At 38.8% G+C, this 4,858-nt stretch overlaps 1 non-coding gene across 1 annotated transcript; it reads left to right on the forward strand.

Annotated features, from left to right (window-relative positions):
- Positions 1-3,822: 3,822 nt before the first annotated feature.
- LOC130911049 (U11 spliceosomal RNA) lies at positions 3,823-3,956 on the forward strand. The gene has a single exon (XR_009061953.1). It is a non-coding gene; the product is annotated as a U11 spliceosomal RNA (small nuclear RNA).
- The last annotated feature ends 902 nt before the right edge of the window (positions 3,957-4,858 follow it).

Below are 4,858 nucleotides of genomic sequence, written 5' to 3' on the forward strand. Positions count from 1 at the left end.
CGGCTCTCATTGGCACAGCCTCCGAGATCCTGGGGGGTCGCGGGGAGTGCAGTGTGGGGGTTTTGTTAGTGGGGGATGGAGGGGGAAATGGGGTTAAAATAGCATCGGGATGGGGGGAAAGAAAGAAGGCACGTGTTTTTGTTTTTTTTGTTCAACCCCCTTGCTATAAATTCGCTATATAGTCAACTTTAAAAAAATATATATTTCCCATTCAAAGCTCCAGGTTACATGCAAATATAAAGTTTGAGCTTTTAATTGTTTTTTTTTTCTTTCAAGACAGAGCTATACAGAGGAAACTTCGCCCGTTTGATCTTATTATGAAGTATGCTCAAAACTGTTAGCTCCTTTAGATCAGGGCTAAAAACGCTTTTGTTTAGCACAGCATATCCATAACTGTCTATATATTTCAAGCTATTTTCTTTCTATTCCTCTAGTGGGTTATCTCCATTGCTGATTTCAATTATTATTAGTAGTAGTACAGTCGGGCAAATAAGTATTTAGTCAACCACTAATTGTGCAAGTTCTCCCACTTGAAAATATTAGAGAGGCCTGTAATTGTCAACATGGGTAAACCTCAACCATGAGAGACAGAATGTGGGGGAAAAAAAGCCAGAAAATCACATTGTTTGATTTTGAAAGAATTTATTTGCAAATCATGGTGGAAAATAAGTATTTGGTCAATACCAATCTCGATACTTTGTTATGTACCCTTTGTTGGCAATAACGGAGGCCAAATGTTTTCTGTAACTCTTCACAAGCTTTACACACATTGACCCGTTCCTCCATGCAGATCTCCTCTAGAGCACTGATGTTTTGGGGCTGTCGTTGGGCAACACGGACTTTCAACTCCCTCCTCACCCCGTTGCGTCAAAATGATAACAAGAACGGTGAGCAAAAAAAACCAGAACCACACGGGGGGACCTAGTGAATGACCTACAGAGAGCTGGGACCACAGTAACAAAGGCTACTATCAGTAACACAATGCGCCGCCAGGGACTCAAATCCTGCACTGCCAAACGTGTCCCCAGTACACATCCAGGCCCATTTGCGGTTCGCCAGAGAGCATTTGGATGATCCAGAAGAGGACTGGGAGAATGTGTAAAAATAGAACTTTTTGGTTCTCGTGTTTGGAGGAAAAAGAATACTGAATTGCACCATACCCACTGTGAAGCAAGGGGGTGGAAACATCATGCTTTGGGGCTGTTTTTCTGCAAATGGACCAGGACGACTGATCTGTGTAAAGGAAATAACGAATGGGGCCATGTAGCGACAGATTTTGAGTGAAAATCTCCTTCCGTCAGCAAGGGCATTGAAGATGAAACGTGGCTGGGTCTTTCAGCATGACAATGATCCTAAACACACAGCCAGGGCAACAAAGGAGTACCTTCGTAAGAAGCATTTTAAGGTCCTGGAGTGGCCTAGCCAGTCTCCAGAGCTCAACCCCATAGAAAATCTGTGGAGGGAGTTGAAAGTCCTCGTTGCCCAACGACAGCCCCAAAACATCACTGCTCTAGAGGAGATCTGCATGGAGGAATGGGCCAAAATACCAGTGTGTGAAAAGCTTGGGAAGAGTTAAAGAAAACGTTTGGCCTCCAACAAAGGGTACATAACAAAGTATTGAGATTGGTATTGACCAAATACTTATTTTCCACCATGATTTGCAAATAAATTCTTTCAAAATCAAACAATGTGATTTTCAGTTTTTTTTTTTTGTTCCACATTCTGTCTCTCACGGTTGAGGTTTACACATGTTGACAATTTCAGGCCTCTCTAATATTTTCAAGTGGGAGAACTTGCACAATTAGTGGTTGACTAAATACTTATTTTCCCCACTGTACGTAGTATTTTTTTTAAAAATTCAATTCGTGATTAAATGCGATTTTTATGTATAATTTTATTTCCTGTTTAAATTGTCTCTGTTTTTGACGTTCTATTGATTTAATGTGATTATTATGATCTTCATGTGATGTAAAGCACTTTGAATTGCTTTGTGTTGAATTGTGCTATATAAATAAATTTGCCTTGCCTCGCCTTATTCTTTCAGAGCACACCCTGCGTATGACCGAAGGTCACTTTAAAGTGAAGCCATATACTGTAATGCAGTTTAATGACGACGATTCCATCATAACAACAAGGGCACACATGCAGTATTTTACTGTATGTGCTGAATAGGATGGACGGACTGCTAAAGCAGTGTTTTCTTGACTCTGCACTCAGACGAGGTTCTGAGAACCGCTGATTAACCTTGACGCAATCACCGCCTACTTCGCTCGTCAATGGAAATAACAAGAACAGCAATTTTACCGTAAGGGCCAATCAGAGTCCAAACATAATAGTTGCTGATTTGCGCTGACCTTAGCTCATCGTGTCTAAAAAAAATGACACACCCAATCAGTGGTGAGAAGGACAAAGTAAACAGAGCGCTCGGTCAACGTGTGCTTACAATTGAAGGCTGTGCACCTTCATATTGAAATATCATATTTACACACACACACGATATTAGTGCTGTGGGATTAAAATTTTGGTCACGATTGATCACATTTTTTTAAGGCAAAAATGATGTTAGTTTCAAATTACGCCTGTTGGATGAATCGATTTTGAAATAAAACCAAATTTTCTGTTTAAAACAATGTCAAATAGGTTCAAATCGGTACGTTCGATTTTTAAAACCGCAGCGTTTTGGTTTATCCAAACTGCCGCAGTTTCCCCTGCATTTCCGCTTCCTCCCAGGAGAGCACACCATCTTAAACAACAAGAACAACTTTTGCACAATTAACTTTGGACACAAATTGCGTAAAAGTGAACAATCTACCAAGACGTGCTCGTAACAATAAGTCCAATCAGTGATTCTGAAACGGGATAACAGATGGTGAATGTGCATTATGAGATGAACATCATCAATCCGTTATAAGAATAGAAAAAACTGACTTTTGCAAGTGTTTTATGTGGTGCATGTTACGACGACGCTTTAAATCTGGTTGTACTCTGTACAATGTAGCCTACACGATTTTCTATTCCATTCTAAAATATCATTATTTTTATTTTGGAGTCTAAAAGAACTTTGGAGTCCAGATCCACTGTGGATACTTGAGCTGCAATTAACAATTACTTTAAACGTAAATGAGTTGTTCGACTATTTGTTACAACTTCTGTCGTTGGTATATATGTCATGCTATTATCTGCGTTGCGTTACGTCAACATCAATCACACCCCAGCATGGACTTGGAGGTGTCAGGGAGAAATATGATTTTAGATACTGTACCTCCATGAAGAAACGAAGAAGAAGCATGAAACGCGCTATTTCGTTTAGCTATTCTTTACCTTTGTAAACACAACTTATAGTTGAGGAAAGTCTTTTTCATAAACTAATAATAGTTAATAGTCAAATAATTTCATACTTCCATCGTAATTAATAGCCACGTTAAAACAGTAGGTTACAATCCAACAATTGGGATTTAAAAGTATGATATGATATAATGATGTGATTGCTAGTTTTTGTGTCACATGTACACACTGGACGGGTCCCTAGCCAATCGCTAGGCCCCATTTAATTCCACGCGGTCAAATCAACCAATCATAACCAAGAACACACGGTAGTTCCTGTCTTGGTCTTTTACCCAAAATGCACTACGGTACGCTGTAGTTTAAATAGTCATATATTGACATCCCATCTAATGCTCTTTTTGTTGTTATTTGTATTATATAATTTGGTCAATGCTTCTTTGGATTGAGTTACTGGTTGCGAAATTTTACTACTGTTTGGCACCATGATAGAGAAACGTAGTACCAATGTATAATAATGCAATCTGCGAGGGAAATGGTTAAAAGGGCTTCAACAACTGAATGTTTCAAACAATATTCTGTCAAGAATGTTGTTTGCGGAATCTAAATCAAGAGATTTCGGAAGCATAATTTTTACGAATGGGACAGCTGTTACCTGCAGTTACAGCATCCCGCATTATTGTGAAAATAAACACTTATTGATCGAGCTCACTCTGATCTAATATTTCGACGTTTGGTCTGTCAACACTAAAGCGGTACGCAACGGAACAGTATTTTGGCAACTGCATATAAACTTTTGATTCAAAACGAATAATAAGATGTATGTTAGTAACACTTATGAGGAATTTCCCCACTTGCAGCCAACTGTACCGGTGTCAGTTCATGATTTACTGTAAGACGCCATCTAGAGGTCAAAATGTAAAATTGCTTGTTGGTATTATAAATGTGTCTGTTATTTTGTGGTAGTGCTTGGAAATAAACAAGGAAATAAATAAATAATTAAGGATAAAATGTCTACCCTACGTGAGCAGATGATGTCATTTTGCACTTTCTGTGACGCAAACATCAGTCACATGGTATGGTGAGAAGGTAGGTTTGAACGTCATTGTTTACGTCATCGAACCACGCATCACTTTGCGACTGACCCACTTTGGAGTCTGCTCATTTCACACCCATCCCTACTGTTTATGACTCATATATATTAAAAGAAAAAGAAAAAAACCATTTAACAATGCAGATTTAAATTATTCTTGCACGAAATGGTTCAGTTGTAATCCTGAAGTATAATTGGTATATAGTACACATGCAAATATTCTTTGTTGCATACGTATACTTTTGCAACAATAGTTCCCAACAAGAAACTGTCCATTTTGAATTGCGTTGTTGCGTTACAAACGTTCTGAAAGAAAAGTTTCGTCCAACACATTTGTGGATATGATCATTTTGGCCAATGAACTCTTATGCATAGCAGCAAAACTCCTCCTGCATTTAGCATTGTTGGGAAACAGAACGCAGATTTAATAAGCACACGGAAATCTATATGAAGCCACATTCCACCTGTTGGACCTTCATTCAA

Source organism: Corythoichthys intestinalis, chromosome 22, assembly GCF_030265065.1.
Source record: "Corythoichthys intestinalis isolate RoL2023-P3 chromosome 22, ASM3026506v1, whole genome shotgun sequence".
NCBI classification, from domain to species: Eukaryota; Metazoa; Chordata; class Actinopteri; order Syngnathiformes; family Syngnathidae; genus Corythoichthys; species Corythoichthys intestinalis.